The following is a 12,071-nucleotide window of genomic DNA, read 5'->3' on the forward strand; positions in this document are numbered from 1 at the left end:
TGCCTATTATTTGAGATTTTTCATTTCTCCCTGAGGACTAGGCTGTTAAAACAATAGTTGACTCCCTTTATCTTTTTCTTTTAGTCTTCTGCTGGGTTATGCCTTCTCTAAAGCAACAAATTAAAAATGCTTTAACTGAATAAATGGCACAAAGATCAAGGAGGACAAGCTAATATTTCAAAGTACTGTCCTGCTATAAATAAAAGTATGGTTTAAATTACAATGGTCGGGTTACAGGTGATTAAAAAACCACCTCATTCATTACTTCCAGTGCTCTTGGTTTTCCAAATAGCAGACGAGGAGTCTTCCTGGGCTATTGCAATATCTATCTGAAATCAGACTCAATTCTTTGAAAGCACCAACTCATCTTTAAGGTCCAGGATCATTTGCAAATAAGTGGACTTCATTGTGTTAATTTATTACCAACTGATTGCTGGGCCCCAGCAGAATGACAGAGTAATGGGTATTAACTAGCAAGCAGAAGTCCCATGTTCAAGTTCTGATTCTGTCACTAATTCTGAAATTCTGCATTTAGTAGTTGCCTGCTTTATGTCTCATTTAAAAATATATATTGAGGAAGTGGATTGATTTTCAAGACTTATATTCCAGTTTTATTTTGATTCATATATATACCACATTGGGTGACTTTGGGGTATAAGAAAAGATGAAGGAAAGATCTGGATCCTGAACATCTAGGGCAGCGGTCCCCAACCTTTTTGGCACCAGGGACCAGTTTCGTGGAAGACAATTTTTCCACGGACGGGGCGGGGCAAGGAGGATGGTTTTGGGATGATTCAAGCGCATTACATCTGTTGTGCACTTTATTTCTATTATTATTATATTGTAATATATAATGAAATAATTATACAACTCACCATAATGCTGACAGGAGGCGGAGCTCAGGTGGTAATGTGAGCGATGGGGAGTGGCTGTAGATACACATGAAGCTTCGCTCGCTCGCCCACCGCTCACCGCCTGCTGTGCGGTCCAGTTCCTCACAGGCCACGGGCTGGTACTGGTCTGTGGCCCGGGGGTTGGGGACCCCTGATCTAGGGAACGCAGGTTAGTGGAGGGTATCTTGGGGGTTCTTAGAACCCCAATGCAGGGAAGAGTCAGGAGGTTATATGGAATGCAATTTGGTAAATAATCATTTCTTACTGAGCATTTTTCTTTAAGCTGCAACATGCCCACGTTTTTAACCTCCACCAGGCTGAACTGTTTGACTCAGTTTATATTTCTGATATAAAACTCCATGCAGTAAAAACTGGTCTTGCTGTTTTAGGTACATATTATAAACTGCCCAATAGATTATAGAAAAATCCATACAAAATCTCTGGTCCCAGAGGATTTGTGTTTGTAATTATATGGCACTTTTTATTTTGACAGGTCGGTTTAATAGAAATTACTTAAACATTTTTAAATGATGGCCTTAAAACGGGGTGGGGGGGTGGGAAGAATGAGCACACTTGAGCTCCCTCCCGAAAGCTGAATCGCTCTTTGTGTTTAAAGTTTTGACAGAGAGAGAGAGAGAATACCCTTATTTGGTAATGGTACCCATTAAAAGGACAGTATATTACATTTCATCTTCCTCCTTCACATTCCTGCTTTAAGGATTTGGGAGCAGAGTGCTGTGAGACCTCTAGAGTTAAGAGGCTGGAGACAGGTAGTTTGGAGGATGTTTTAAGGCGTTCTCAATAATATGTATAGTCTGAGTGGTGAAGCTTAATTAGCTTCACTTAAATCCAAAACATACCGAACAGCTACTGTGTGTCTAGTGCTGTGCTATGTGATGATGTGGTATAAAGGGGAAATAAGAGCCATTGACTCTTAGAGATGAAAAAAAAAAAAATTACAGCGATTGATTTCCTGTCCAACACACAGTTAAAAGGTCACTAGTACCTTCTTTTAACTTGCTGATCATTGTCAGCCCCTAATTGTAGATGGATGGTGTGATACAATGAAAAGATGGCTATATTTAGAATCAAAAGTCCTGGGTTTGAGTTCTGACTTCACTGTCTATTCTATGAACCTGTTAAATGGAGGTGAGGACTATCCCACCTGCCTTTCTGGGTTGCTTTGGGTGGCAAATAAGACGGTGTATACACCAGCTTCTTGCAAACCAGAAAAAGTTACTCTGGCTTTCTAAAGCTGCACTCTGTGCCTGCCAATCCAATGCGACACAAGCTTCGGTTGCCTGTCCCAGATACCCACTCCTCCACGAAGCTCTCCTGAGCTATCCGGAGGGGATCTCTCTGAGCTTTCACAGCATCACTGCTAGTGACTCTCTTAAAGCATGAATTTTATGGTGCCCGTTATTCAAGTGATCAATTTTTAAATTGTGTGTTTTTGATAAAATTCAAAATCTCATCCTATTCTTCAATATTCTTTGGAATTTCAAAATGTACTAAATATCATGAGTTAAAACATCATGGTGATTATAATGTTGAGTATTCTTTTTTAGAATATGCATGCCCCTCTCAAGACTCTAGTATACTTTCTGCCCACTCCACATCCTTTCTAAGTGCCTCTAATTAAGGTTTACTGACTTAAGGGGCTTGTCTTAGACCTTGGGCGGTGGAGGTTGTGCCTGCTACGCCTCCCTTTCCCCCCAATAGCTAATGTCTAGTTAGTCTTCAGTAAGTATTAATTTTGGATACTATTAAGGACACTGGATAAGGCTTAAAAATCCAACACATACAAAAATTACACGGTTAACCAGGCACCGAACTACTGTCAGCCAAATAAGCTGAGCTGTCAAAACATGCTCATGGACACACACGGGTTTACGGTTGCGAAACTAGAAGACGTGGCTGCATCTTACAGCACAGCGTGAAGAGCAAAGGAGGTTATGCCTGCCACAGAGGCGGGGCTCCTGGACGTGTGTCCCTTGCTTCCTGCACATGGATCCTTATTTTGGCAAATTCAGAGGGCTATCAAACTGGCATCTCATTTGTCTTTATAAACAGAATTATTTGCTGGCCTTGTAAGCAAGGCCTCTGGGAGGTAACCAGCCCCTCAGTTTGTGGGAGCAGCGTTACACCTGAGCCTTAGCAGAATGGAAGCCCTGAACAATAGTTCAACCCCTTGGTTTCTTTCTCAGTCACCATCTGCTTGAGAGAGCTCTGTTGGTAGAAGCAGATGCTGATGCTCAAGGCGGCAGTGCTGGAATCACATCCGCCATTTATTTCCTTGGGCGGTTTAAGACTAAATAAATAGAGAAATCATTTAAATAGAGAAAAGCTGAGTACTTTTCTTTTTTTAAAATTTTATTTACTTTTGGCTGTGTTGGGTCTTCGTTGCTGCTTTCTCTAATTGCAGTGAGCGGGGGCTACTCTTCCTTGTGGTGCGTGGGCTTCTCATTGCGGTGGCTTCTCTTGTTGCGGAACACGGGCTCTAGGCACGTGAGCTTCAGTAATTGTGGCACTCGGGCTCAGTAGTTGTGGTGCACGGGCTTAGTTGCTCCGCGGCATGTGGGATCTTCCTGGACCAGGGCTCGAACCCGTGTCCCCTGCATTGGCAGGCGGATTCTTAACCACTGCGCCACCAGGGAGGTCCCAAAAGCCATGCACTTTCAATGTCATCTTAAAAATGAATATAGGGACAAGATAAGTGGTTAACAAGGGTTTGGGAAGGGAGTGAGGAGTGACTGTAAATGGCATAAGGTTTCTTTCTAGGGTGATTGAAATGTTCTGAAATTAGATTGATGATGGTTATATAGTTCTGTAAATATCCTAAAATTCATTGAGTTACACCCTTAAAATGGGTGAGTTTTACTGTATTTAAACTATACCTTAAGAAAACTGTTTTGAAAAATGAAGATTTCCTAAGGTAGAATAATATGGGTAAGAGAAACAGTGTGGCCTCCGGGAGCCTCTCTGCACAGGGACCCATAGTTAGGCAGGTATGTGACAGGGCCGATTCTGATGCCCAAGACAACTGCTCGTTATCACCCCTGACAGGCAAGTGTTCGTCCCGTCACAGCAGGTGTCGGAAGGTGATGCAATTCCCTGCTGTTAGTATGATTATATTGACTTAAGTTTTTAATTTTCTTTCTTGCTGTTTTTTGTTTTTCTCCACCTTCTTGGCTACTAAAGCAGGAAGGTTTGTTTTTCAATTGCCTTTTCAGAAGGCAATAAAGAGGGTTTGGTCCATTCCTCTCTTCTAGGTCCTTACGATTATCAGCACCCCTCACTGGCTTAACCAAACACAAACCATAAGCAACTCTGAAAGGATCATGGAAGAGCTGTAATATGTGTCTGCTGTGGACTGAGTTGTGTCTCCCCAAAATTCATATGTTGAGGCCTAGGCCCCCAGTGTGACTGTCTGGAGACAGGGGCTTTAGGAGGCACTTGAGGTTAAATGACTTCATAAAGTAGGACCCTAATCCGATAGGAGTGTGGCCTTAAAACAAAAGGAAGAGCGAAAGCTTGCTGTCTCAATACCACCCCCTTCCCCATATGAGGACATAGAGAGGAGGAGCCAGGAAAAGAGCTCTCACCAGGCACCAAATCAGTCAGCACTGAAATCAAGATACTAATTTCAGACATGGGTTTAACAACAGATTAGATATAGCTCAGGAGAGGATTGGAACTATGGGTCTATTCCTATTCTATTTTTTTGTCCTGAAAGTCAGAAGAAAATACTGATACTAAGACGTGAGGAGAGAAAAAGCACAAAAATATGGAAAAAAGAGATACACGGAAAACAGTGAATTAGCCAACATACATGTAATTAAAATCTTAGATGAGGAGGAGAAAGAAAATGGTAAAACAAATTAGAAGACATGTTTGAGAATTAGACAAAATGAATGAAACACATTGAACCACAAATGCAAAAGGCCTTACAAAACCAGTGTAGAAAAATATATAAGTAAACCAAACCTAGGCACACCCTAATGAAATGCTAAAAACTAAAGACAAAGAAGAAATCTTGAAAGTACCCAGAGAGCTTCTGGTTCCAGACATGAATGAGTACCTTGTATCACACCAACATTTTCCCAAGCACAACCATAAAAGCTAGACAAAATACATTTTAGAAAAGCCCAAAGTCATTGGAGTACAACTATGACAGACAGGGCTTAAGGTGCTACAATCCCTGATAGAGGGGAGGCACATCAAGGTGAGCATCAAAGTCACACTGACTTTTTCCTCAAGGGAACTTCCCAGGTCATAGCATTGGGGACATAGTGTCTGAGCAGAAAACTGTAGTTTCAATGGCCTGAGAGACAAAGGCTGCAACTTGGGACTGCCAGAATTCCTAAGATGTGAAGACCAAAATCTTAGAGAGAAGAGCTGCCGAGAAGTAAGTTTAAAAATTCACAGTGAGTCATTAGCTGATGTCTATGTTGTCCATGTGCAGAATAAAATCCCCCCCAAATGCTGGAAGCAGCGGCAAAGATTTGAGCAGTTGTGACTGTTGGGGAGATGAAAATTGGAGTTCAGAGTGTGCCAAGGTGAATGAACTCTGGTGGCTACCCCAACTTTTAGTTGAGTTTAAGAAAGGCCACTTCCTAAGAGTAAGAGCCATACCAAAGAGGAAGGGGGAAGCTCTAATATAAACCAGCCCTAACTAAGCATAAAACAAACCTGTGACAGAGTCAAGGTGGTGCTCCTATATTTTCTATACCTGGCAGAGAAAAATTTTCTCAGTTGAAGAGGTCACCATTCAGAGCCTCTACATTTTTATATGGGTCTATTCTTAATAATTTAAAAAATTGAGGCATAGTCAATAACATGACCAAATGACTGGAAACCAAGGGAAAAAATGACAATAGAAACTGACCTCAATATGATTCAGATATTGAGGTTATCAGACAGGGTTGTAAAGTAGTTATGAATAATATGTTTAAGAAAATAGAATAAAAATGGAGAATTTCAGCAGAGACTTAATCTACAAAGAAAAAATCAAATTAATATTGGAACTGAAAAATACAATGTCTGAAATTAAAAATTTGATAGATTGTTTCCATTGACTAAGTGAAGAACAATAGAGGATTAATGAACAGGAAGACACATCAAAATAAAACGACAATTTTGAAGAACAGAGAGGAGAAATGGAAAATATAGAACAAATCTGAAGAGACATTAAATTGAAGCAATATTTGAATAAATGCTGAACAAGAGTTTTCAAAACTAAGAAGCGTCTTCAAAACACTGTTTCAAGATACTCCATTCATTTCAAACAGGAGTATCTATACCTAGGAAAAACTATACCTAGTTATATCATAATCAAATTTGATTTAAAAAAGACAAAATTGAAAAACAGTGGAGTAAAAAGTTCCATTAAAGGGAACAACAATACTACTAAATGGATCACTTTTCAACAGAAATGATGAGAGTCAGATGATAGTAAAATAATACCTTTAAATTTTGGAAAGAAATTATCTGCCAAACTAGAATTCAATATTTGGTGAAAATACTCTTTGAATGTGAGAGGGAAATGAAAATACTTCCACACAAATGAAGTGAGAACTTTTCACCATCACAAATGCACTACAAGATTTCTGAATTCTTTATAAAGTAGGATGTTGATCCTAGGAGGAAACAGAGAGATGCAGAAAGAAAAGCAAATCATCAAAAAATGAAATAATAAAATAATAATATAAATAATACAAATAAAAATTCTTGATTAATCCAAAAGAAGGCAAGAAGGGTAAATAATGGAATAAATAATAAACAAATGGCAAAATGGTAGATATAAACAAATGTACTAGTAATTAAAAGTAAATGGATTAAATTCTCCAATGATAAGAAAGGTGTCAGACTAGGATAAGACAATAAAACTTGATTATATACTGTTTACATGGGAAAATTTTTATATCTTTCTGCATATTAAGGCCAATGAAAATAACTTTTTTAGTCTGATTTTATTTTTTAGAGTTCTGAGACTATCTTAAATTATGTGATTTATTTTCTGAAAAGAAATCACTTTTAGTGCACTTAAATCTCTGATAATGTTAGTTTTATTTTAACATGCTTTTCACTCTAATCAGGCTGTATATATGACTGAAATGAAATCTGTTCAAATCAGTGCTTTTTTTGATATTTGTTAAAGCTGATTATTAAATACTATAATTTCCTTTTATTGCTGTATTCTGATTTTACAATAAATAGACTGAATCATTAGTCAGCTTTGGTATAGTAACAAAAAAGAAATTCCTTGATGGACCACAGACCTGCTGTCTTAGAACTCTCAGTTCAGGGTTTTCTGTAGCTCTTGGCTTCATCTTTTGGGATGTCCTTCCTTTTCTCCCATTTTCTTTGACCATATCTGAAGGGAATGTTGGAGAATGTCCTCCTTGGATACTGAGCAGATTTATCAGCCTAATGTCTCATGGGAGAAATTTGGGGCCACGAACATTGGTTTAGGTTTTCAGTTGTCATAGTCTTTCTTAATCCTGGTTGGTGCCACCTTTGCCGATACAATCTGTCAAACTTTTATTGCCTTCTAAACACCTCCATGTGCTAATAGCTACAGCCACAATTCTTTTTGAGATGCCCCTCTCTGTAGATTTATTTTGAGTTTACTGGATTCCTGGGTTAGCCACACAGACACATTCTCTGTATTCTGAACAGTTTTTTCCTAACTAAAAGAATTTCTGTGGACAATCTTAAACCATTTATAGTGTTTAACTAAGAAGGTGATGACCATACTCAAAATTTGGTCTTCACCTTGAGATCTAGTCTCAATTTTGTTGCTCAAGTCTTTCTCAGTATTTTCTTTCACTGGTTGTAGATGAAAAAAAAAAAAAAAAAAACCAAAAAAAACCCTGCGTCTTTCAACACTGCTAGAACTGAAGTTTTTGGATTCTCTCTATACATCCTCATTTCTGGATTCTCTCTATCTACTTTCATACCAATTCTATTGAGCTGCTTTTTCTCATATAAAACCTTGTTCAAAGGCAGCTGATAAAACAAACCAGGCACCCTAGCAAAATCCTTGCTTCACCATCTCTTTGCCTAAAGCCACAAGTTCAGTAGATACATGAGCTGACTTCTATACTATCAAAGAGGATGTTTTAAATCAATATCACATCACTGTATAACATGGCTCCTCATTTTTCTCAGCCTCAAATAGTATTTTTCTCACCACCTACCACCTGGTTCCAAGGCTGGTGCCTCATATTTTATGTATTATAAAGTCATCACCTTGCTTCTGGTACCAATTTCTTTATTCTGGTTCAAATTTATATATTTTTCAGATTTGGTTCAGTATCAACGACCATAAAAATCCCATTAATTTACAATAACAAACATTTGTTTTTTGCTGTCATCACAATTTGGCAGCACAGCTGTGCTTCACACGTCCTCACATTCTGAGATGCACATAGAAGTGACATCCTTTATATTTTCTGTTTACACTTCAGCTCCACTATATACATTCTTTCTACATTTATTATGGTAGAGGGAAAGCACAACAGAGCTTCCAGAAACAGCCAATGTGTCTTCAAGCTTCTGCTTGTATGTAGCTCACATTATGTCATCTCTTACGCCTTTGGCCAAAGCAAGTCACATGGCTAGGCCTTACAAGGGAATGGGGAAGTATAGCCCACTTACATGGCACAGCAAGTCACATGGCGATGGATGGGGATGTACTATACTTTTATAATGAAGAGGGGGACAAATAATAGAGGACAGTAATCTACCAAAAACACCAAGGCCAATTGTGTCTAAGAAGATTGATCATTTTGGTGGAAGGACTTACTAATGCACTGAGGTGCTCATATTTACTGCCAAACAGACTATTTAGGAAAACTAGAATCCTAGTTACAATGGGAAGAGGTATATCACAAAGATTTTTTTTTTTTATTGGAGTGCAGTTGAGTTGTTACGATGTTCATTATTAGTTTTGTTATTACCATGATGTTAGTTGTATGTGCATTTTTATTTATTAAGCACTTACTCTGTGTCAGGCACAGTAGTAAGCCTTCTCCTCACTTTATCTATTTAAACCTAAGAAGAACCTTGAACTGTAACTATTTCTTTTCCAATTATAGAAGAGAGTGTTAAAGGGCAGAATAGGTAAACAGTTTACCTAAGGTCATGGATCCTAATCTTATGCACTGTAATATATCTTATTTTTCCATTATTTCTCTTTCATGTAATGCAGAAATTCTGTGAACATCATCGTCCATCCTCTATTTGGACTTCATGAAGCAGTTTATTTACCAAATTACCACTTCATGAAGTAGTTTACTCTAAATTAGGATAGTTCAAATTACCAGAAAAAAAATTAATGAGTCTTTAATCAGTTTCCCCTATATTTTTTCCAGTTGGTCCCAGTTTCATCTTACGGAGCTAAACATATAGAACATAATCTAATGAATCTTCCTTTAAGTAGTATAAATATCTTTTAAGTGTTATCTTTTCTAAAAATAGTTTCTTTAATTTCTTATATGACATGGGTTACAAATTTTCACTGTCTCAGTTAACTTTCTCTTGGACCATCAAACCCTTTTAAGTGTGGAACAATTTCTGTTATGCTATAGGAACTCAACTATCTTTTCATTTTTAAGGGGATCAGTGGATATGTACTTTATCCAAGCTGTCATCATTAGATTTTTATCCTCCTTACTGTTAATTAAGTGGTTAGCTCAAAAGTATGGTGGATATTATTAGCAATAAGCCCTGAAGCCAAATTTTGGAAAATGTTCTAAAAAAGTTGCTGGACATGTCATTCCAAATTTAATAATAAGTGCTTTATAGGAACTTTTGTTTTGAACTAGTGTGTCATGATGGAGTTGAACAAGTAGATTAACATCTGAATACCAATTTTAAATTACACGTTTGGCTTATATGAACAGAATGATTGTGATTAATAACTAGGCCTCCTTTGGTCTTGTTTTCCTCATCTGTAAAATAATTCTACTCTTAATTCTCACCAACACTAATGATAAAGTCACTTAAAATATTGCTACTTGTGCTAGGCAGAGTTATGGTCCCCTAAAGATGTCCCCAGAAACTGTGCATCTGCTAACTTGACCATAGGGCCTTTGCAGATGGATTAAATTAAGAGTCTTGAAGTGAGGGAGTTTATCATGGATTAGCTGGGGTGGTGGGAAATGTAATCACAAAGATCCTTAACAGTAAATGAGGGAGACAGGAGATTACAGAGGCAGAGTCAGAGTGATGCAGCATGAGAAACATTTGACTGTATGCTGCTTGCTGGATTTGAGGATGGAAGGGGCCATGAGCCAAGGAACACAGGCAACTTCTAGAAGCTGGAAAAGGCAAGGAAATAGATTCTTCTCTAGAGCCTCCAGAAAAAATAAAGCCCTGCCAACACCTTGACTTTAACCCAAGGAGACCTGTTTCGGACTACTGAGCTCCAAAAATGTAATATAATAAATTGGTGTTCTTTTAAGTCATTAAATTTGTTGTAATTTGTTACAGCAGCTATAGGAAACTAATACACTACTTCATTAGATTATTATGATGATTTAAAAACTTAACTGATAATGAGAAAGTGCTTTGTAAACTGAAGTACTATAAATGTTAATTATTATTAATAAAATTAAAATGGGTTCTAACAACTCTAATTAGAAGGATGATGTCGATTTCAAACAAAATCTGGATTAGAAATGGGCTAGTGGGTCTTTGCCATTTTCATCAACTTTAATAGGGTTTCTCTCAAAGTGAATTAATAGAACCATTTAAAGCAGCCCCTCTGAGACCAATCTGAAATTAATTTTTTGGCATGATCTCCACAACATTCTCTAAACCATAAATTAAAAAAAAGCAATCACTCTTCTCTGTGTAGTACAACTGCCTAAGTTAGAAGTCCACTGGTACAGCACACAAATGGCCTTAGAAGAAAACAATCTCTGTTGGTTGAAAACCTTCAAGAAAAGAAAAAGATTTTATATATGTCATAGCCCATTGCAGTGTAATCCTAATAATAAATTGATTATTTAAAAAATTTGTAGCCTGCAAATATATAGAGGAAACATTTTCTGGCGGTACTAAGCTCAAGAAAGAATTGACCTAATTCTCCCTCTCTCACCTTCCTCTTCCCTTCCCCCAACCTCAACCTCTGGTTGTTACCACTAATTAACCCTCATGAGAAATTATAATGACACTCTTTACTGGTGCAGACTGTAAAATAATCCAGTTGGTACAAATTGTTAGAGATTACCCCTTTTTAGCCAGTGGTTTCCTCCTTTGTGCACCTGAAAAGTATTTTACATTCAGGGACAATATTTGAAATTTAAGTCAACCTGTGTGTTTGCTTTAAACCATTCATATATGCAGCATTCTGTAGAAAAACAATTAATTGACTAAAATCTTCACCATGACTCCAGATATCTTTTTGTCACATGAAAAATAACTCACTTCTTTATCCTCAAAATTGTTTCTTTGCTGTGCTATTCAAAAGCATATCAATTGAAATTGAAACAAATTTGGCTGTTATAGACATAACCTTGGTTTCAAACAGATTCTGCTAAATCTGTCCAGTCTAGCACAAAGGGAAGAACATATTAGGAAGAATATGGCTTGGCTACTGGACATTGTAGGGACATTTACTCTATGATTTCACTCTGGACTTTGAGAAAAATGTTCCTTTTGGTTTAATTCCTATGCAAAATTATTTTCATCTAGCAATTAAATAACAAAAACCTCCTGGGGAACTTTGAGCCACTAGACTTCTGGGAATTGTAGTCTGCTACAAAAAAGGTGGAGCTTAAATGATGCTAGGATGAATGTGAAATTCTGCCTCAGGAGCTGAAGAGTGCCAGGGAAATCTGGGTTTTATTTGTAAGGAATTCTCTTTGGGCCCACACTTAAAACAGTCGGGTGTGGCATGCACTTCAGCAGTACAGTTTGAACAGAACAGAAAGCAAGCAGAATTTTGATTTGCTCTGGTTTGGTATGTCAATATTAATATAACTAAATATGAATTGTTTTTGCATTTGTAACTCTTGTCCAAAACTGCACCAGTGGTTGCAAAAAGTAGACTGGCACCTGCTAGTTCCAGACATTTGACCTCCCCCATCGATGTCCTTGGACACCTTCACTCTAGAAGAACGCAGTCCGCTTTGACTACTGGATTAGTCCTATTCTTCTGAGAAACCT

General features: G+C 37.7%; 1 protein-coding gene across 1 annotated transcript in view; it reads left to right on the forward strand.

Moving 5' to 3' along the window:
* Window positions 1–12,071, forward strand: part of HDGFL1 (HDGF like 1) — a 730,488-nt gene that overhangs the window by 424,386 nt on the left and 294,031 nt on the right. The window lies entirely within an intron of this gene.

This window comes from Balaenoptera physalus, assembly GCF_965194825.1.
Source record: "Balaenoptera physalus genome assembly, chromosome: 11".
Classification (NCBI taxonomy): domain Eukaryota; kingdom Metazoa; phylum Chordata; class Mammalia; order Artiodactyla; family Balaenopteridae; genus Balaenoptera; species Balaenoptera physalus.